We start from the raw sequence: 22,725 nt of genomic DNA, 5'->3' as shown, positions 1-22,725 counted from the left end.
AAAGACGTGTTACAATTTTTTTGGCTACTTTGTGTGTCACGAACTATTAGACGCTGACTGTACTCTAAAGTGTTGCTAATTAAATATTGTCAGTCTAAAAAAAATACAATTTTTTTTTTGCTAAAACGTGACTGAAATGTTTTTGCTATTTCCAGCATCTGGGATTACATAACCGCGGTTTAAAAGCGAATTTTAATCAAGCTTATCTAATCCAAGGTCTGATTGTAGACTTCCTGTAGAGAACCAGCTCTGAACGAGTCCGGACCGGTTAAGGTCTAGGTAGGTACTTACAGGAGGAGATTAAATGCTACGTTAGGGGCTATACGAACGAGCGAGAGCGCGAGGATGATCCAAACGCGCCCTCGCTCCGACGACGGCGGAGGGGTCAGAGGAGGCGACAATATGATCGCCTCCAGTTTCCTCTCCTCGGTGATGGCCAGCGGGCTGGGGGCGTGGGGGCGCCCCCGCCTGCATTGCACAGGTCACCACCACCGTCGGACGGGAACAGCTGTGTGCTTCCAGCGGTTCCTGCCGCCCCCCGTCCTGGGGGCTTGTAGGGCCCGCCGTGTAGGCGGGCAATCGCCGGGAGGGGCTGGGCTTTGTCCGGAAACCCACAGTCTCCTCCCACTTAGGCGAGTGACGGAGCACCGGGGTCTTTTTAGTGGGTATGCCTCGTCCTTCTGACTTGGTGAGCCCCACATAACCTACCCTGTCCCCGCAGGGTAGGTATGCGATTCAATGCATTTTTTCCCCGTAAAAAAAAAAAAAAAAAAAAAAAAAAAAAAAAAAAAAAAAAAAAAAAAAAAAAAAAGGGGCTATACGAACGATGAGGATAAAAAAACATCATAAAATTATTTTATTTCATAGAATAGCACACAGAACAAGACTACTTAATTGGTATGTAGATGTTACCTACTATTAGCTGTTAGTTTTTTTTTTGTAATATCTCAAGACTGTGGTTAAATTGCTATGCCTCCTTCTAGATGTAGTGGTTAGAGCGTTGAACTCTCTCGATTTGGAGGTCCAAGGTTCAATTTCTAGAGCTACATAAATTGTCAATGTAGGTTCTCTGTTTATTTAGAATTTAGAGTATTAGAGGCTGAAATGCAGCTTTCCTGAAAATAAGTCAATATGATTGCCCGGGTTGTGGCCCTGCAACTGCGACAACTAAAGGAGTCTATGTATCGTGTAGAATTCCTTTTTTTCTTTCCTTTACTATATAAAGCGTCAAATTAAGTCATCAGCAGCTTGTTGATTTTTATCATTAACAACTACATACATTTTCAACATTTAATAAAGTTAATTATAATTTATCAATTTAAGAATAATTTATTTTAGTCATCTCAATTAAACGATCCATCTAGTTTTTGTACTGTCTTAAGTTGAAGACAACCCTAAAAAGCTAGATGTACTTAAAAACATCTAACTGATTTTTCGCAATTTACTCGCGTGCGTGTGCGCGTAATGGACATACATATTTACATTCCTGTACCCGTCTCATATGAGATTTAATTAATGTGCGAGCAAAAATAGCGTCTCTACAAAGTAAACAAATATCAAGGAAATTCTCGAAGAATCTCAGGCTGGCTCATCTTACTTTAACATTATCAAACGTCACATATTTACGGTTAAAATTAGGTGGTACAACTCAGCCTTAGAAAACTATTGCTAGCAATGATGGGTTTTATATTAATAAAAATCAGTGGATTACAATTCTAAGTAACTTAGCTTTAAATAAAAAGTGTGGCCGCCACTACAAAGAGGAAAGGGGCAAGTGCAATAGCAGCTTGCAAATAATTTTTGTTGCACTAGAGATCAAGCCCTCATGGTTTGACGTTTTGGCTGCTATGCTGCAGCCTATTTTAGTTGAAATGGAACTCGAAAGTTTAAAATTACCAATTCCTTTTCCTAAGTCTTTACTACACCTGATCTCTGTTCAAGAACTCGTTTACCCTAGCGGTTATCGACAGCCTTTGATTTTATAACCCCGTCGGGTAAACGCAGTTACTTTATAATCTCAAAGCATCGCGTAACATCCGTGATGTAACACCATAAGTCCTCCATACAAAAACTGTAAATTGCGGCGTGCGCCCGCGCCGCTGTCATCGACCGAGCCCGTTACTCCAGCGCAAGGTGTTGATAATAAAATTACATAGATCAGCCTACAACAGAAGCCCCTAGTGCAGTTCAAGTAAGTATTTCCTGCCTATCAATAAAATTACATAGATCAGTCAATAACAGAAGCTTCTTAGTCAATTCAAATAAGTAGGTAGTTCCTGAAATGAAAAGTACCTAAATTAATGAATTATATAATTAGTTAGTCCTGTTGCCTTGACCACATCTAATCGCGATCACATTGTATAAATTTTATTTCTTAGACTGTCTTAGAAAACTGAATGGAAACAGGCGGTGACTGCTTATTAAATTGCCAATAATAAGTAAACATAAGTCTGTCGTTTTAACTCGCTACTCGACATTCATTAAAAGTTGTTAACATTAAAATATCATAGACAAGTTGGTAAACAGCGGTACTTAGCGTCTTGTGCAACAGTAATAGATATATTATTGACTGTTTATGTTAATGAATAAATAAGTAGTGTTGAACGAACGTCAGTCACAAACCAACATCTATTATTTGCTGTTCCCGCGATAATACCCTTTATGTATCTCATTCTCATTATATGACGTGACAAATTACTACACAAGTCTCTACACACAACTCTATGGACATTGTAAAACCACTAGTGTTCATTTAAAACTAATTAAAAAGAACCAATAGTTGAAGATAGGCACCTATAGCAATATTAGTAACTATTCTTTTCTTCTTCTTTTAATAACTATTAATATTAGCTCAAAAACCTTGACTCAATCTGCGAAGCATTTTACCCACTATTGTTCATATTATTGAAGTATAAAATACGTAAAAAATCACATTCAATAAAGATGAAACGAAATCAAGATGTATTATAGCTAAAAAAGTAGTGAAGCCACAACAACATCTTTAACAATATTAATTACTATCTTTCTTCTGGCACGAAATTGCTCCGTTTTTTAGCCATTTGCTTGGAAATTAATTACTCGTTGTTTACCAAGAGTAAATTAGTCAGTTTCCAGTGTAATCGCAGTCTGTAACAATAGCAGACTAACGATCCGTTTCTCAACATCTAAACTAATTCTGGCGGCCGATTAAAAATAACAAGTGTTTTTTTTATAATTCACGACTAAAATTAGTTATTATACATTAAAAAAAATCCGTTGTCGCTTTCTAAAGATAATTCAATAAATCGTTACATCAATTAATCAGCGTCACAGAAATATTTGTCTGTGATTTATTAACTCTGGGAAATAATGATAATCGGGTAGGTACTGTCACATTAAAGATTTTCATATTATATAATTAAATATGAAGTTGCACTTGACAGTAAAATGACAATGAATGTTTAATACATACTGAGTAGGTAAGTATATTTTGCGGCATTACATTATGATATTTCCTACAGTACCTACCTATAGATTTTTTTTTATTTGCAAATGCAGTAAATGACTGTTACAATTTGCAATTTATTAGGACAACACACATTAATCATTTACATAAGAACAGTAAACTCTATAGGCAAAATAGGCACAATTAGGTAACGTTGTAATTTAATCTTTGGCGACACTGAGCTTCCAGACATTTTCCACCTAAAACTTCAGTCAGATTGGTAGTCAGTTTCTTTTGGCAGCTAGTTGGTCTTTGTTCGATCAAATTCGTACCTATTGGCGGTCATGAACGAAACGTGACTCGAAATTTAACAGTTTTTTTAAGTTTTATGTATGTACTTGGCGTTAGAATTTGAGAACAACTTCAGTTTTGCCTGTTTTTGTGGTTTTTGAATAGAAATAATACAGATAAGAATCACTCATAGTTTCAAAAGCGAGGAATATGCACTAATGCTGGTTGGAAAGTGTAGACAATGACATACTACTTATTCAAATGTATAAAAAATAAAGACACCTACTAAGTGGTGATTAATACGTAATCCTACAAGCTAAACAATTGTCAAGGAAGCAAAAAAAAGCTCACAAAAACACTGGCCAGATAATTTTTTAACCCTTTGCATTCTAAGTAGTTACCTATCTCAATATCGATAGTGTAACTGTTTACTCATAATAAGATAAAAATACAATCGCTGAGTAAACAAATGATAAAAATCCAAACATTCTTCTTCAATCTGTGACAGTTTTATCAAACATCCTATCAGTATAAGACAGCACATCAAACTTACACTCAGGCATCTTATGTCATTACAATAGATGCTATTTTGCAACAGAAATGTAAAGTCTGTTAACTGTCTATTATCAATGAACCGGGCACTCTCTTAAGTGCACTTGCAAGATCACTTCCCAAATTCCTCATGTCTCACTTATCTTTCGATATCTTGTTGAATGGGCATTGCGATTGATATGAATCATTCACTGAAATGATAAACTTTTTATGACAATTTCAGTTAGTGAAAGAAAAAATTCGTTCGTTCTTTTCAGCCAAATGACGTCCAGTGCTGGACAAAGGCCTCCCCCAGGGATTTTTCACAACAACGCGGTATTGCGCTTCCCGTGAACTTCACTGAGTCGTTGGTCCACCGAATGGGAGTGGGAGTGGAAGTGAAAAGAAAAAATAACTTGAAAATAAAATTAATTTGACTTTTCGTAATAATTTTGTTGTGGAATAGTAGCTGTAATTTTTAGCTAGCTTAATAAAAATTAATAAATATGTAATGCAATTCGTTAGTTACACATTTCTACAAATTATATTGTCATTATTTTTCTTTTTAGTTAAAGCAACTGAGTTCATAGCCTTGGCGTCAAACTCTATGAGCCACAAAAGGCGCTATATTCAAGTTTGCAGAAGAATTTCAAGTAAACTCCCCGCAGACCTATGGGCCGACAAAAAGTCAGTCTACGGCTAGGCTAAATATTGTATTTTAGGTCAAAGGCGAATCGTATTGACATAACCCAGTTACATAAAAGTGCGTATTAAGACCGAAGCTCAAAGCTTGATTCATTTTTAAGCAGATATCGTGGTTTTTAATTAATCTAATTTCAAATTTAGACCAATCACAGAATCTATAACTAACTAAGTATGAATCGAGTTTTGTTTGGTGTTTTGCAATACATGCCTAAGAGTGACTTACTCGAATACCATGCAACTCACCACATCATTCATCATCTCAATGCCAGCCCGATCAATCAGAAGAATTTGTAGAATGTAATTACTGGTAATACTACTTGTATTAATTAAGGAGATTGTTTCAAACATTATTTATTTTAGCTGTCTGCACAATTATCTTTAATGAATAATTACATACAAATGATAATTTATGACTTAACTTCTATAGTAATATTCTCCGACTAATTATTTTGTGGTTTGTGTTGATAAAATTAAATCTATACTTATAATAAATCTGTAAAGAGGTCAATTCTGTACATTAAATATATTTTCAAAATAACTATCAGGGGGTGATTAGTGATCGATACTGATGCCAAAAATGCAATCAGTAAAATTTTTGTCTGTCTGTCTATCTGTCTGTCTGTCTGTCTGTCTGTCTGTCTGTATGTTCCTTATAGAAACAAAAACTACTCGACGGATTTTAACGAAACTTGGTACAATTATTTTTCATACTCCTGGGCAGGTTATAGGATACTTAGGAATTCCCACGGGAATGGGAATTAGCGGGAAAATCGTTTTGTATGAAAAATCTGAACCGCTTAAGTTAGACGCTTGAAATTCGGCATGCAGGTACCTTAGTAAACTTAAAGCTTAGTTACAACAGGATATTGCAAAATTCCCACGGAAACGGGAGTTAGCGGGAAAAAACATTTGTATGAAAAATCTAAACCGCTTAAGTTAGACGCTTGAAATTTGGCATGCAGGTACCTTAGTAAACTTAATGCTTAGTTACAACAGGATATTGCAAAATTCCCACGGGAACGGGAGTTAGCGGAAAAAAACATTTGTATGAAAAAATCTAAACCGCGTAAGATAGATGAAGGGGGTAAAACGGGATCCACGCGTACGAAGTCGCGGGCGGCCGCTAGTCCCAACTAATCCCAACTATATAATATTATAAATGCGAAAGTAACTCTGTCTGTCTGTCTGTCTGTCTGTCTGTTACGCTTTCCCGCTTAAACCTCGCAACCGATTTTGATGAAATTTGGCATAGAGATAGTTTGAGTCCCGGGAAAGAACATAGGATAGTTTTTATCCCGGTTTTTGAAACAGGGACGCGCGCGATAAAGTTTTTCTGTGACAGACAAAATTCCACGCGGGCGAAGCCGCGGGCGGAAAGCTAGTATTATAATAAATTAGTCCATTAGTGTTGAAAAAATTACATAAAAAATTCGATGTTTTTGTTCATATCAGATTTTTGTGGTATGTGTAATCTTGTATATTTCGTTTATAAATACGAGAAGAAGGTTTAGTGAGGACGTTTAACTTCCTTCATCATTTAGCCAGCTTTTTAATTAGATACAGTTTAAAAATCACAGCTCCAAAATAATAGGGTCATGCGACCGTGATACTGTCGCGGGGCGTGATTAAAATAATATCTAGTAACCGTTACGATAACGAATAATTTAACGGTACGCGCTGATCGCGATGTGGTATGCAACCTGTTGCCAGCGATGGTATCTGACTGCCCTACTATTAATATAGATTTATTAATACTAGCCTCCTTCTAGTGATTAGATAGTATGTATTGCTCACTTTTGATCTGGAAGTCCTCAGTTTTTTTTATGCAAGACAAGGCAGGTATTTTACCGCAATCGCACCTGGTGTTAAGTGATATGCAGTCTAGGATGGTACATATCTGCCCTGTAAGTGCCTATTCACTCCCGCCTTGAGAAGGTCCGAATTATAGTGTTCAGGAAAGACAGCAGCAGGCAGCGAATTCCAGTCCCTAGCTGTTCGCATTATAAAAGAGTTATCGAAACGCTTAGTTTGAGCTGGTGGAATGACGACATTGTAGGGATGGTACGCTAACCTGCGTCTGGTTCCCTGGTGATGGAAGTTTGACTCCCAGATGGAAATAAAATCAAGTCAACTGGTCCGATTCAGTAATCAGACTAAGACTGGGTTGCACCATCTTACTTTAACTTTGACAAACGTCAAAAATCTGTCAAACTCCTTATAAAAACACCTGTTATCGTTAAAGTTACGGGCAAAGTTAGGTGGTGCAACTAAGCCTTAGTATGAGTGCTTATTAGGCCTAATAATGAGGTTCTTTTTACCTCAGTTTTCTACTATCTATAATACTTGATAAGAAAAGACAAGACTTACTAGCTCTTGCTAGCCATTCTACCTCAGACCTGCATGCCACAACGGCTGAATGTAGCTGAACTACTTAATTAATTATTTAAAGTAAAAATATTTTAATTTTAATATTAGGGCACTCTCTACTTCATATGGCACATACTACTTGCTACTACTACTCTTACAACGAGGTGAGTATCAAACGTGAACCACGTAAAACCAAAACTATTTTGAATACCATGTACGAACATTGAAATAAATTATTCGTACATGTCTCTTTATTTGGGCATCGCTGTGATAAAATTAGCATACTAAAGATCGTCCTTGTGACCAAGAAATGCCTATCGGGGTACGTCACGAAACATATCACAACATGCATAATGTATGGCCGTCGGAAAAGTATACGACCTGTGTGAAAATCGTAAATCGTACATTCTCGTACGACTGCATTTGGAAGAATGCAAACAGGGTTTATTATTTATTCTAATCGTGCAATTTGTAAGGATACCCACATGCAGTGTTTTACAGTGATACTGATAATGTTGTTTTATTCCTTGACGAAGGAAACATTTAGCATCAGTTGCAACTTGCAACACCTTAACTTTAGGTAACTGTAACTACTTAATGAAAACCGGTGATTTTGTATGGAGTTTGACTTTTTACGTATGTTATAGTTAAAGTAAGATGGTGGAGATGGTGTAACCCAGGGTTAAATACTTTAAAACACTATTAAACGTATACCTTTTTAAGATATTTCTGGCAATGACCGAATGTTAAATAAATTAGATCGATAATTCATGTTATTTCAAGTATCTAATGTAGAGTCCAGTAAGTTTAAAATTAAATCTCACTCAGTGTTTCTAAGTAGATTATACTTTGATTAGAATGCTTATGTGTTTACTAGTTTACATACACGCTATGTATATCATATACATAGATCGGATACTTTCCGGACTGTGAAATCATAAACTGCCTTTGTACAATATGACCTCAAAGTGAGAGAAAACGTTGTTTTACAGCACAACTGAATAATAGCTCGTGCCTTCACTCAATAGGCGTTTGTTCATCTATCTTATGATAATTTAAAGGAAACCTTGACTCTAATAATGGGCTGAAACCGCCATAATAACGCACCATTACTATTAACTGCTTGACGTTGCATTGTAAGGAGAAATGTGTTGGCACGAAATTAGTCTTTATGAAAGTTGTGCGTCACTAATATAATGTTATTTTAGTTTCTCTTTAACGCAATTTGCGACTATGTCTTCATGTAATAAGGCATAATAAGGTTTTAATTTCAAAGGGCTTGGCTAGGGTAATATTCTACAACTTTCTGAAGCGACGCGTTAAACTTGATTCAAACTTCATTATTTAAGTCAACTATTAGTTTAAATTGGAAAATTTAAATATCTGGTTATTCCAGAATACATTATTTTCAAGTTAGAGCTTTTAGTTTGTTACAGCGAATGAATGTTTAAATAATAGTTAGTGATTGTTATGTCAGAAAATATGTTTTAATGAAAACATTCTCAACAGTTAGGTAAATTTTTCTTTTTAAAAAATCATCTTAAAATCATTTCATGGAACACTAACGAGTCTATATTTAAAACTAAATAATCTTTGATCCATACATAACAAAAGCGTGATTTTATCTCGATTTCAAGATCTAAAGTATGCAGATGACCATCAATCAGCTCCCATTCAACACACACTTTCAACGCATCAGTAATGGAACTTTCATTAAACAGGTAATAAAATACAACCGGCAAAATAAGTCACTTATTTTGAGCTTTAAGTCTAAAGAGATAGGGGTGTAAATATATAACGTTTTCAGCACTGTATAAACGCATCAATGAAGTAATATCTAACTCATCTGTTGAAAGCGATTCAATCTACTTACGCTCGTTTTATGATCGTTTTTATGAGAATTCGTAATAGTCGTTATGTTTTCAAATTATTTTTTCTTTTGTATCGGCTATTTTAATTGTAAATCTCAGATTCTTAGTTTCAGGGAGGGAGGGCTAGGCTAGGGAGCTTAATAAGAAGTAGATAGTAGGTATTTACTAGTTCTTGGTGGTTTAACACACCATCAAGTTGTCATGTGACTGAGTACCTAGAACAGTGTATAACATCTCAGTATATTATATGTAATTTTTACACCTATGAAACTACACAGGGTGTTAGGTAAATGGTATATACAGCCGACACTAGTCTATGTTAACATTTATGCATATAAATACTATGGTGAAGTCAATTCTATATCATTACAAGTACCTGCCTACCTACTAATATTACAGAATTTTGATAAGTATTATATTTACCTATTATTAATCGAATAATAAGTACTACTGTCGGCTATTAAGGCTTATTAAAAATGTATATAATGGGACAGTTATTTACTATTAATTTACAATGATATCATTTAAGTAGGCAGTACTTAGATACTACAGCCTCTACTTTGACGTGCCGTCGTGTGTACAATTGTTTTTCTAAAATATAACTATGTTTTATAAGTCTCCATGTTTTGTAACCGCTCTAACAAGCCTTCCACACGACCATAAACAGTATTAGCAAAGTTTCGCTAAGTAAATGTAAACTATTTTGCATATGGCTGCTAAAATGTCTAAAAATTACACTATGAAATCGAGCGTTACGTACAACCATGACGAAACAAGTCTGACTTCTAAAAACTTCTAGTAACTTCTAGAAAAGAATTTGTGCCGTTGATTGCAATTTTGGGAGTTTCTAAACTCGGCATATCTTCTAGTTTATTTATTAAAAATATTGAGCAAGATTTTATTGCATTTTTGCAATTAACGCCTGTCACTTCCTGTTAAATATGGGTTTCGTAGTTATTTACTCGTAATAAAAGAGAAAATATTTAAGATAAGACAGTATTATAAAACTGTTTAATTTTTACGGAGGTTAAGTAACTGTATACTTCTAAAGAGAGCATGAAATAAAATAATATTTATAAATAAATATAAATATTTTCAAACAGTTATACATTTTGGTCATATCGATTAACAACGTTTACTTGTTTTAATGAATTCAAATTAGAATCCTGATATGAAAGCACCATAGACATAGACAAGTGATATAAAGGCAACCATTACCAGACATGCGAATTGCAGACTCTCACCGATTAGAGATTCAAGCAGAATTCAAGCCGAGCAGATTACTGGAATGTATATTGTATTGGACGAAGATCATCAGAACTGGAAGAGACATTAGCTTACTGAGACAATAAAATGACATTCGTGACAGATTCAATTTCGAAATCGCTTCGTGGAGCAAAGTAAAAATAACTGCATTGAGAATTAAAACCTTCACGTACCTATTACTTTTTCTGAGGGAGTCGAGCTTAGAACTTTTTGACATTGGTACGTATGAAGCTCAAAACTCGATTTAAAATCAAATAGGTATAAAGGTTGATTTATCACTAAGTTTGAATCACGTTTTAAGCCTTGTTGTAGTACCTTATACTTTTCTAGTTCGGGTCTCATTTTAGTCTAATAAAAATTTTCGGAAAGCCGTCAGTCAGACTAATGGCAACCTAGAAAAATTGAGTTCAAGAGGTGAACATAATGTCGGTGTCGTTTGGTGTAGTGGTTCAGAACGGACTACTATGCCGAGAGGTCTCGGGTTCTATTCCCGGCCGGGCAGAAATTGAAATGATAAATTTTAATTTAAAAAAAAGTAATATAAGTATGTTTATATCCGTTGTCTAGTACCTACCCATAATACAAGCTTTGCTTAGTTTGGGACTATATGCGTAGTTTAAAATGTTCAAGGATATTTATTATAATAAAGCATTTATCTGCTAGTCAACACAACATAATTTACCGACAGCAGTCTGTCAGTCATGTTACTACTAGAAAAAACCTGATGTCCTTCCATAGAAATAAAGTTATATCCTTGTTCGCCATTCCTTATTGTATGCACGGCGCTCATTACAGAGTGCGTGAATCTAGAAATGCGTCGAATGGCTGGGCTATTAAATCGAAAGTCGTATGCAATAGTCCCTGCTTATTGAAACAGAATTCCTTGTGCTATGAACAGTCATAAAATTATCATATCGATTCCATTAATATTATAAATGAACCAATTTTAGTTATACAGCTGAAATGGCAAAACTGCATCGCCTGGAGCTACTTTGATATTAGCTATTGACTATTTTTTCTTCAAGCTGTCATTTATGTACTTTCTTTCATCAAAATAAATTAAGTGGCATATGCGCGAAAACTTACCAAAACGGCGGAGTAACCAGTAACCTGAAATCAAAAATATTTATTTGTAAAAACTAGTTTTAAAATAACAGATAGTACATAATGGTAAAAGTATGCCAATCTATGTTTAATATCAATTTATTATTTGTGTCGGGAAAACTATACATACAAATATAAAATTAGGTTCGTTCGTTCGTTTCAGCCAAATGACGTCCACTTCTGGACAAAGGCCTCCCCCAAGGTTTTCCACAATGCACGGTCCTGCGCTGGCTGCATCCAGGCTCCTCCCGCGACTTTTACCAGATGCACCCCTTTTCCCACCGTTACCATGACCGAAATGTATTTGAAAATTCATCTTAATTTACTTCTTGCCACTTTTATTGCATTTACAGATCAGGTTGAAGTGGAGAAGGACATTCTTTGTCGCAAACAGGAAATGCTCAATGCAGTCTTGTAGAACAGCTCTGTGTCACTTTGTTGTATTGGTTAAACTACAAGATTTTTATATGAGATCATACTGAAAGTGTCTAAATTAGAAAACGGATTAAGTTTTACCTCGATTCTATTGTAATGTGTCTAACTAAATACAGTCGACAACAGAACAGATTAACATTTGTGTTCCAAATTGCATCTATTTTACAACTAATACATAAAAAGCATGTCATAGTGTTTAGCCGTGTGTCGTTTAACATTTTTGTTCCAAATTGCATGTCTTTTACAACTAATACATAAAAAGCATATCATAGTGTTTAGCCGTGTGCCGTTTAACATTTTTGTTCCAAATTGCATCTCTTTTACAACTAATACATAAAAAGCATGTCATAGTGTTTAGCCGTGTGCCGTTGCTTGTACAGTCAGCGCCAAAAAGTTCGTGTCACCCAAAGTAGCTAAAACTTCGCAACACGTCTTTGTTCCAATTGGAATAAGTTTTTGTTGTCAACTTTTTCGCCACTTTGGGTGTCACGAACTATGTGACACTGTCTGTACCTACTTGGTAAGTACTGAATGAATGTAATAATGATCTAATTACTATCACAACCTTGCCAATGGAACCCGCTAATAGAATGTAGTTAGCTAACGCATTACTATGTCATTTCACGTTGAAAGTAAGTGCACTTGCTTCTGACGAGAGGCGATAAGTATCTACATCATTAAATCATGAAATCAGACCAAATAAGGACTACCAAACCTTTACAGAACCAAATATACACCTTCCCGATGATGATGTAATCAGTATAGAGTCTAACATAATTTGCTGTATAAAAACTGGCTCTAATCGTGTATCGAAAAAAGGACATTACAAAATTCTTCGACTACTTCACAATCACTACTCATTTCTTATCTCTATAATAATCTTTTAAACCCTCCAATTTGATCCTAACAAAAAAATCATGTTATTGAAAAGAAAAAACATCCGTGTCTTTTACTAAATACCTCGACAACTTATCATCTCATCTTATATACCATCTCTACCTTTTTTTCATCAGGAAATGCATGAAACTGCATATCCACTGGCCCTCTCCATCTACACTACACTACACCAAACCAACCACCACAGTCAAAGGCTGTTAACCCAAAGAAAAATGTTATTGATTAAAACCCATTAAGACCCATGTGATAGTTTGAAAAAATTGGGAGCTCATAAAAAAATACCTCGATAACTCGCATATTATGAGGAAATGCCCATCTTTACCAATCACAACAGTCCAATTATTTTAAATTGGTAAACGAAAAGCCACCCCTTTGGTATTCACTTGTGATTTCATTCTCTAAGCTTGTGATAAAAACAATGTGAGTCAGAATGTGACCGGTCAGTCAACACAAAGAAAAAAAATAAAGAAAACCGTGTGATTATTACAAAAAATACCTCGACAACTCACATATCATTTCCAACCTCTAACAATCACATTAACAGTTGCACCAACTTACTTTAACCGTAATAACAATAACCGGTGTTTCTTGTATGGAGTTTGACAGATTTTTGACGTTTGTTAAAGTTCCGGTGTTTTTTGTATGGAGTTTGACAGATTTTGACAATTGTTAAAGTAAGATGGTCCAACTCAGCTTAATTCTTTCAAATTAGTGAACGAAAGGCCACCCCTTTGGTGCTCACTTAATAAAAACAAAGTGAGTCGGAATGCGACCGGTCAGTCAATCCAAAAAAAATTAACGAAAACCGCGTGATTAGTTAAAATGTCATCACTACATAGTAGCTGTCTGTCCCTATGTGCCTATGCTTAGATCTTTAAAACTTGTCAATGGATTTTGATGCGGTTTTTTTAATAGATAGAGTGATTCAAGAGGAAGTTTTATATGTATACTTAGCACCCGTGCGAAGCCGGGGCGGGTCACTAGTTGATTTTATAAAACACCGTGTGCTTATTACAAAAAATACATCACTCACATCCCAATCAAAACAGTCCAATTCTTTCAAATTGGTAAACGAAAGGCCACCCCTTTGGCTCACTTGTGATAAAAACAAAGTGACTCGGAATGCGACCGGTCAGTCAACCGAGTCACCTTGGGCCTTGGAGGCGACCGCTCGCCTCGCCCGAACAATGGCTCTGGTTCTAGCCTAGGAGAATGTATAGTTGTACCACGTTATAGGTCTCTCATGGCTGTTATGGTGATATAATGGTCCCTTTAATAGCTATAATAAGTTGTTTGTTTGTGCCATGTTGGTAAAATTGCTGGAGAGTTTTAATGACAAACTTTTCCCATTGAAGGTTGTTACAAGAAAAATAATAGAACCTCGTACTTAGACATAGAACTAAATTGTATTATTTGACGGTACCACAAAGTTGCCGAAATCTAGGCGTGCAATTGTACAAATTTTATGTCTATGGACTAAATTTTTAAAAATCTAGGTAGAGTGAGTTGTTACAGCAAAGTTTAGACATTTACGCCCGTATTCACAAACGATGCTTGCTTAAGTGAAGCAGCAAATTAAACGCACTGCGTTGAATAGAGCTCTGTGATTGGTTCGTGTGTGACCGTGTGCGTCCACGCGCACTGTGAGACCTCATAGTAATGTTTACCTTAGATTTGTAGCGGTGCAAGGCGGTCTGCATTACAAAAACTGCTCAGAAAATCATAAATAAGCACATAAACTGAAGGTGATAAAAGCGCGATAAAGAGTTGTAATTAGAAATCTATAATTTGCACTTTAAGTACATTACGTAATAATGCAACTATGCAGTCAATAAAGTGTGAATTGTGTATGCAATTATCTCCGCCGACAAAAACGATATAATAATGTGTCTAGTTCAGTCATCTCACTAGCTAATTGAGGTACTAGTTAGTATTTAGCTCTTTCGATTTAATAGCTAGTTGAGGTTTTAATCGTGAAGAAATAAGTTAATCACGATCTTTGAGGCCATATTTAAGACAGCGTGTTCGTGTTGTATAAGTAAAAGTTTGACGCTATTTTATGTCATTAGTGGACGATTGCCTCATTATTTCAATATGTATTATTATTTATTTTATTATCTGCCAATTTATTATTCGTGTCTTGTTAGTTAGAAAATAATTTATTGCCATTTTCTGGAATGAGTAGAGACAATCATTTTTATAAATAGCGCTTATGCAGAACTTATGAGTAAATTAAACAATTGGGCATCAAGGGACCGTTTTTAAAATTTTTTTCACCATTCGAAAGCTACTTTATCCACGAGTAACATAGGCTACATTTTATTTTGGAAAAAAAATAGGGTTCTGTAAAATATGTAGATAATGTAGTCCACGCGCGCGAAGCCGTGGGCGGAAAGCTAGTTATTAATATTTTTAATCAAAAGTTCTTAGATAAGTACGTGATAATTTAAAGAATGAAGACAAACACTGTGACGTAGCTATTTCTCTCTTTTACTTTGAACTTAAACCTTCGTGTCAACTAGCTGATTTGCAATTACAAATACGGAAACTCAGAAGTGTTTCTCTATGCAAAGTCAAGGTATGAAAATTCGCTAACAGGCAAAGTATGCGCAAACATTCCATAGTGGGTACAGTCAGCTGTAAAATAAAAAAAAACTAAAAAAGACACAGGCAAGAGCAATACAAGATACAAGAGCTTCCTCGTTGTGGATAAAAAAAAACATCTTTCATGGCTTCTTTCTTTGAAGATGACAGCTTTATCCTGAATGATGAAGAAAAAAATCCTCTGTATTTCTATTTCACTATCACACCAACTGCCTCAAACTGAGCAGAGCTTTATCAAAAAGCTCCACTGGCGACTACAAAGAAAACTCGAGACACCACAAAATCTTTAAACATACAAACAGTACCAAGTAGGTAACACAAAACGTCTGCTCGTTTGCCTCCTATCACATAAAAAAAAAAAAAAAAAAAAAAAGTAACAAAGTAAGTCAAACTCCATACAAAATACACCATTTATCGTTATATTTACGGTCAAAGTTAGGTAGTGCAACTCAGCCATAGTATCTAGCAATAAGTAGTTAAATCTTTGCTGACTGTACTATGGGCTCACGAGCACAAGTGGGTGCGACCTTGGGGCTTTCGCCACGGAGAGGTCAAGATATCTCGATAGAGAAATAGCTAAGAAACAGGCCTCACTTTAGCTGTTGTAAGGCCCTTTGCACACAAGGCAACACAACACTTATTAACCGCCAATATAGTGTGACATCAATGCGAACAATGTCATTGCTTTACAAAACGTAGGCGGCAAGGTATACACGCACGATTCTTACTTATTTTGTTATTTTTTTACTACTGGGCTGATATATTATGATGTCGATGGCCAGGTGTATTCTAATTAAGAATGTTAATCCGATGACTTACTACCGATCCACCCCAACTTCTCACGGATGCCATTTATTAAGCATGTAAAACTTCCTCGTGAATCAATCTATTGCTGAAAAATGCACTAAAATCTTTTGAGTAATTTAATAGATCTTTAAAGCCAACAGACAGCGAAAGCGACTTCATTTTATACTATGTAATGTAAAGATTAGCTTTTTTTTAAAGCACAACTACGTACTATCCTTCTTCTTTATACTTTTGATTGCTGTGTGCGAAGACCCTAAACCTCCTGAGCCAGGCGGACTATTTGCTATTTTCCATTAAGGTTTTAACTCGTTCCATAGCAAGTTTCATATCTAATGGATATTTTAAACGACTATGATTTACTCGTAAGCCTGTACACGCCGTTATTACTTGTTTACGGCAAATAAATGATGTTAATCTTTTAAATCATTGTCCAAGTAATGACGGTATCCACAGCATAGATTCTCTAGTATACTTAATGGAGATTCCTACTATGACGCTTATAGCAAGGTTATAAAACTCTATCATAGAGCTCTATATAGAGTTTATAGAAGTTATTTCTGGATTATTTTAATGATAGCCACAGGATGGTCAAATATGTACAACTGTTTCTTGTATTTTAGGCGTATTTTAAATCTTCAGTGAAACTAGAAGGTATGACATAACATAAACCATGTTTGTAATCGAGGCGTGGCACCTTAGTTATTTATAAATAGGTGTGTTTTTAATAAAGCTATACAGGGTAAAATTTAAATCGTTGGCATTAAGTATTTTTAAAATGTGATTCTACTCATGATACATCCAACAAATATGACACAAATCCAAATTAAAAGGAAGCCAATGATTTAAACATCCTGTGTAGTATGTTGCTCTAGATTAGTATTATTTTCAATCTTTTTTATTTACCGTATTTAAGCACCTCACTAAGGATCAATATAGTGGCATTTATACGAAAGAATAAGCAGACATCAACCTATGTCTGTAGTATGAAAGCAATTTAATCTAAATGTATTGAGAGTATTGACATCAATGGAGAGAAGATTAAATTCTATTTCCATCAAATCCATTTCAAAGCGGATTCATACTTTATGGTGCTGTTTACCTGCTTATATCTCGGATGTTGGTACTCTTTATTCCATTAGCATTCAATATACTGCAGGAAATGAATCTGAATATAACTGCAATTGCTAGCCATTTTGCCGTACAAAGGAAGAAGTACATATTAAGTACAGATTATGAGTAGGTATATCAAGGAATCTTAGGTCCGTATAAAACGACACCTGACTATGAATCGGCACTAAATAATAGCATGGGGCTCTATCATGTTAATAGATTTAAGACTTTAACCCACAATTCCGCAAATAAATTTTTGAATTTGAATTCAGTGATGTCGAAATATTGAAATTCAACTAATTTTCAAATTTTGATCTAGGTGACTATGCTGAGTTTTAATCTAGTTTTTGAACATCCAGTCGTTTCGTATGGGTCCTGTCCTGATACATTATACATTACAAGCTTTAGATAAAATTTACGAGTTCGGTGTTTATTCGTATTGATGTTTACTATTAATTAAGTAAACTTTGAATTAATCCAATGTAGAGATTCACGGACGGAATTTTCACTATAATCAGCAGTTAATTGTTAATTAAAACTAATCGGTCACCATTTGACTTGGCATTCCTCTGGGCCACCGGCCTCTAAGGTACCAAAACATCGGCCGATTTGTCAAGCACTTGGCCGACTTACGGTATCGGCAAGTCACAACGTAGAAAAATACAGAAGAATCGGTTATTTCACTATCTACTGGACTTAATAGTAGGTACTTTATCCTTTAACTGCTACGGCTACATTTTCCATCAGATCACAACACATTGTTCAATTGGCTTATTTCGTTTCAGCCAAATGACGTCCACTGCTGGACAAAATCCTACCCCAAGGATTTCTACAACGACCAGTCCTGCGCTGCCTGCTTTTTTATATTTTTACATGTTGTTAATAAATAGGCGGCCTATACAAATTACTTTCCTCGAACAATAAGATAAGTAATTAAATAAACACATAATTTGAATATATCATGTCTTACTTTAAGGCATTGCTTAAAACAAGCGACATTCATTTGCCTAAACGATTCTGGTAAAAAGTGGGCCTATTATACCCACCTACATTGTGTCCGGACAAATTACTACGAATCGATTCTTCCGGAAAATCGATGTAAGCAGTTGCGTCACCGAATGCAATATCGAGTGCGGACAATGTCGTGATCTGACCCACGCAGTTCTTGGAGTTGCGAAGTCGTTGGAGCTGCTACTAACTGCAACTGCTATTGTCGTTAAGCTGGAGTTATTGTGCTTGAGAACTTTGTTACGACTTATTATGGATTCTTATAGCAATTCAGAACAGATTACTTTGGGGCAAACTAGAGTTGTGAACTTTTTTGGCTAACAATAACTATGGGACTACTTTGTCACTTGTCCCACTCCCGGTCCCCATTTGATCGCAGACTGTTCATAAGGACGGCAAGGAATTTCTACTAACTACTCGCATCAACTGTAGTTACATACATAAGCATAATATCATGACATGATGCCACTCGCCTAGTAACCGCCGTCCAGCAACTTGCACACTCGCTTATAATCCAGTAACAAAACTACCGGAAATAACAGCAGAACTAAATCTTCTCACTACTCTCTAGTAGCTCTACTCGCTTCTCATTTATCTTCCGCAGTGGAAGAATTACCTAACCGTCACTATAACTCATAATATATCTAAGTATGAGTAAACTTAAAAGTTAAAACAAAAAAACAACCTTTGGGATCAATTAAGGGTTGAAGATGATTACAAGAAGTTAACCTTTCAGTCGCTATCAAACCCCATAGCGACTAGCTGAATCGCTTTGTGATTTCAGTGCGTCGCTATTCGCTAACAATGGCGCTCACCTTTGTCCCTTGATGGCGGACGTGAACTGTGTCAAAACATTGTTCGTCATTTTAAGAAATATGGTGACACAATAAATGTAAAAGGTTTCATTTCACTTTGCAGAACTCAAAAGTATTTTGCAACGACGTAGTCCACTTAGAGCACCTGCTCTTATAGCACCTGGCCTAGTCCACGAAGAGCACCTATCGATGTCGGTATTCGAGGATTCAAATTTAGAGAGAAAGAACAAAATATCGATAGGTGCTCTTCGTGCTAATTGGGCGAGTGCTCTAAGTAAACTACGTTTTTGCAAAATTAGCTGCTTCCTGACAGTTCCACCATATACAGCAATGAAAAGTGGAGCAAGAACCTCCGACATTTAACAGCATTTTGTTTATGACAGGAAAAGCAATTTACAAGATGCCAGCTAGAAAGTTAATTTCCTACACTAACTGTAAATTGAACACTGAAACCCTGCATTAAGTTTCATTTTCGAATAATGACAAATATCAAAACTTTGTGGGAATGGAACATAAACCTTAGGGAAACAGATTAACTGGCAGTTTATAAAAATAGATTTTAAAAAAACTTGACTCAAATCTCCAAATCGATTACACCACAACCGTGACACTATGCCGTAGCCTTCACGGCTTTACCCTTAGAATTCATTTGCCGAAAAAAAGGTTACCTCCAAAAAAACGTAAACAGGATAAAAAGTAACAAAAGGGGTATTAAAATACCAAAACATCGGCACGCGATCTAAGCCGAACCTGTTCCATTAACGCCTACCTGTCTGGTCAAAAAGACCCTTGTGTGCGTGGGGCAGTTTAGACCCGTTTTCGTTGCTCTTATTGGATTACGAAGTAAAAAATACGACTGATACAAGAAGTTATTATTTATAGCTTAAAATGGGAAGCATGAAATTATTCACACATAAGTTTCTATAGGTATTATAAAATAATCAATTGTAGACTTAATATGGATACTAAATTGTATGTAACTAAATATATTTTTTTTACTTAAGACTGAGATGCTATGACTCACGGCATTCACCGATGACCTATCGTTTATTAAGAAATAATTTTTTATATAATTTCGTTATTTCAATGTCTAGGAATAAAGATGAACAAAAGAGGTTCTGATGCCATGTCGCCTTTGGAGATAGGAAAAATAAAACGTCAGGAATTTCGTGGTCAAGTCCACTTTAAGCCAAAACTAGTTTTTAAAATCGAAAGGTTGCATGGAATATTTTAGATGAAAGATAAACACACCACTACAATTATACTTATTAGGTATCCATAAAGGACAATGACCAAAAATGTATGGAGTGTGGTCCAAATGTCCACCACTAACGAGACCTATGTAGTAAAATAGTCTACTAAATACTGATTCATTATGACCAAACCGCAATCAAAAATATGCTGTCAGTAAAAAGTTATGACTGAATAAAAAGTCTGTTTTTTACCTTTTCAGCCGAAAAATGTTCTTGATATCATTCTATCCATTGCACATTTTGGACTAATCTACGCATGTTATGTCATGTCGCATGTGGCGCGGGGTTATAGATGAATTTTATTAAATATTATACTAGCTGTGCCTACGACTTTGTACGCGTGAAAATTGTTTGAATAATATTTCCCATTTTTACAACATTTGTCTTTACTGCTCCGCCCCTATTGGTTGTAGGGTGATGTTATTTATCCTAAAACTATCCTTGATAAATGGGCTATCTATAACAAAAAGAGTTTTTCAAATCGAACCAGTAGTTCCTGAGATTAGCGCGTAAACTACTACAATTTTTCAAACAGTCATAACTTTTTACTGACAGCTTATTTTTTTTTTGTCCCATACTGAAAGTTAATCTCTATATAATGTACTATAAGCCAATATAGGTCTCATTGGTGGTGGACATTTGGACCACTTTTGGTCATTGTCCTTTATGCATATATGGTATTTTTATTAGTTTCTTATTGAGTTCGTTATTTACTTTCGAGGTGCTAATTATCTGATTTTCATAATTAAAATATTAAGTAGTTTTAAAATTAAATATTCCTTCTTTATTTGACAGTCACTTAATCGCGCGAATTTATTTATTTATCTGTGGGCTGATTAATGTCAAAAGATTTTTTTTTAAATTAAATCTAACTTGGACACAAACACATTGACCAATTTCAAAAATGCAAAATCCTTTATCGTTTACAATAACCGCGTTTATTTTTTATAATTTTGGAAAGCACGTTCTCATGCCCGGTCGCACCACGTGTTCCGGCCCGTGAAAGTAAATACATAATACATAGTCTGACAAATCGATTGTTTTCACTCGCTCGCGTGCATGCTAATATGAGTAAAAGTGAGCGAGCTGCAGAATGCTAACTCGAGATGGGTCACTATACCCTTAGAACTTCTTTTTACCTTATGTTGCAATTTGATATTCTATCTAAGTATAGTTAATTCATGAATCTAGCAGTTACCTATAATAAATAGGCTGCTTTACGCGGGTTTCTAAAACATAACAAAATAATATTATACTAAAATCAATGGATTAATTAAACACGAACCTACAAAAGTTGTTCTACTTTCAGTTTTTTTTTACGTCTTAGTATTCCAAAACACTTACTTGTATTTTTATTTTTCTATATGAATTCATAAACTAATATAGTTTTAAAGTTACAAAAATATCTATAACTAGCTTTCCGCTCGGCTTCGCGCGCGTGGGCCCCTGAACGCTATGTTTTTCCAAAATAAAATTTAGCCTATGTTACTCGTGGATAATGTAGCTTTCGAATGGTGAAAGAATTTTTAAAAACGATCCAGTAGTTTTTGAGCCTATTCATTACAACCAAACAAACAAAGTTTTCCTCTTTATAATATTAGTGTAGATTAGTGTAGATTAAAGTAATAGGTATCCATGAGAGGACCCTATTTTTCCAATATCTATTTTTAAGTTCAAATATTGATTTTAGATTTTGAAGCTAAAAAACAAAATCAACATTAAGTATTAACTCTATTCCGTTGTAGAACGAAACATCACGCTGCAGCACGCAAAAAATAAACAATATATCATGAGTTCATGAATACACATTTGATACTCGATTGTGAACATCCGATCCCATTTCACTTTCAATCGAATACTAATCGGTTTCTTACAACTATTGTTCCTTTTTCCTGTGAGGAAATGTAAATATGCATTTAATTTGAATGTGTAGTTTGCATATGGACTAGTAAAAAGTTTGTTTACACGGTTACCTTATCTCTTGGCCTAGTTAACTGGTACTTAAAGAAAATATAGTATTTTATGAAGTTACGTCCCAATAGAGGTAATCGATTTTTTCAAGTAAATAATCACCCTTACATAAATGCATGAGCGTTATACATACATACATTCAACAGCACAATACCTTGATAACATAGAATTCTCTTTGTTCCTCGTTCTATGCTCTCTGTGTAAATATTTCTTGTATACGAATCAAAGCTACGTTTTACTTACAACTTCAGATTTCAAATTTTTGA

The 22,725-nt window shown here is 35.2% G+C and overlaps 1 long non-coding RNA gene across 1 annotated transcript in view; it reads right to left on the bottom strand.

The window, feature by feature from the left end:
- LOC135082247 (uncharacterized) overlaps window positions 1-22,725 on the bottom strand; it is a 75,397-nt gene that overhangs the window by 37,312 nt on the left and 15,360 nt on the right. Inside the window, exon 3 of the long non-coding RNA XR_010259376.1 lies at window positions 11,542-11,565. This is a non-coding gene — a long non-coding RNA (uncharacterized LOC135082247). The remainder of the gene's footprint in view (window positions 1-11,541; window positions 11,566-22,725) is intronic.

Source organism: Ostrinia nubilalis, chromosome 21 (genome assembly GCF_963855985.1).
Source record: "Ostrinia nubilalis chromosome 21, ilOstNubi1.1, whole genome shotgun sequence".
Lineage (NCBI taxonomy): Eukaryota > Metazoa > Arthropoda > Insecta > Lepidoptera > Crambidae > Ostrinia > Ostrinia nubilalis.
The sequence above is the reverse complement of the archived record's forward strand: the minus strand, read 5'-3'. Positions and strand labels throughout refer to the sequence as shown.